General features: G+C 39.9%; 1 protein-coding gene across 1 annotated transcript in view; it reads left to right on the top strand.

The window, feature by feature from the left end:
- Positions 1-529, top strand: part of LOC116693558 (uncharacterized) — a 20880-nt gene that overhangs the window by 12542 nt on the left and 7809 nt on the right. The gene's annotated exons all lie outside the window — the stretch shown is intronic.

Here is a 529-nt window from a genome sequence, read left to right as displayed (position 1 = left end):
GATAAGGTGATGGTTCCCGGAGAGGGGCTGCAAACCGATCCAGTGTAAATAAGCTGATAAATAACCTTAATGACATCATCAGTGTTATCATTTTCCCTCCAGAGTCACAGGAGACATACAGCTGTTTTCACTTTACACAAACTAACAGTGGGAAATGTTTTTAACACATGTAGGCCTAGTTAAATTACCTGCAGAAGATGAACATTTGATTTGTCCATATGACTGAACACAGATAAAATTAATAAATTTGATGCATTTAGTATAGCTGTACAGCCTTAACTTGCATACTAGCTGATGAGCGAGTTGCAAAAAAATGCTAACCCTCCATGCCTTTTATACCATTACCCTCCTTTTTTAAAGGGATAGTTCAGATCTTTTGAAGTGGTAATGTAGGCGGTTTATCTATAGACGCATCACTTACAGTAGATGGTTTGGCACTTCCCCAGTTTGGAGAAGCAGGCAGGAATACTACATGGAAGCTAAGAAACGTGCAGCTTTGGACCGTGGCTGTACTGTTTACTGTGTACAC

The sequence above is a fragment of the Etheostoma spectabile genome, chromosome 8, assembly GCF_008692095.1.
Source record: "Etheostoma spectabile isolate EspeVRDwgs_2016 chromosome 8, UIUC_Espe_1.0, whole genome shotgun sequence".
Taxonomy (NCBI): domain Eukaryota; kingdom Metazoa; phylum Chordata; class Actinopteri; order Perciformes; family Percidae; genus Etheostoma; species Etheostoma spectabile.
The sequence above is the reverse complement of the archived record's forward strand: the minus strand, read 5'-3'. Positions and strand labels throughout refer to the sequence as shown.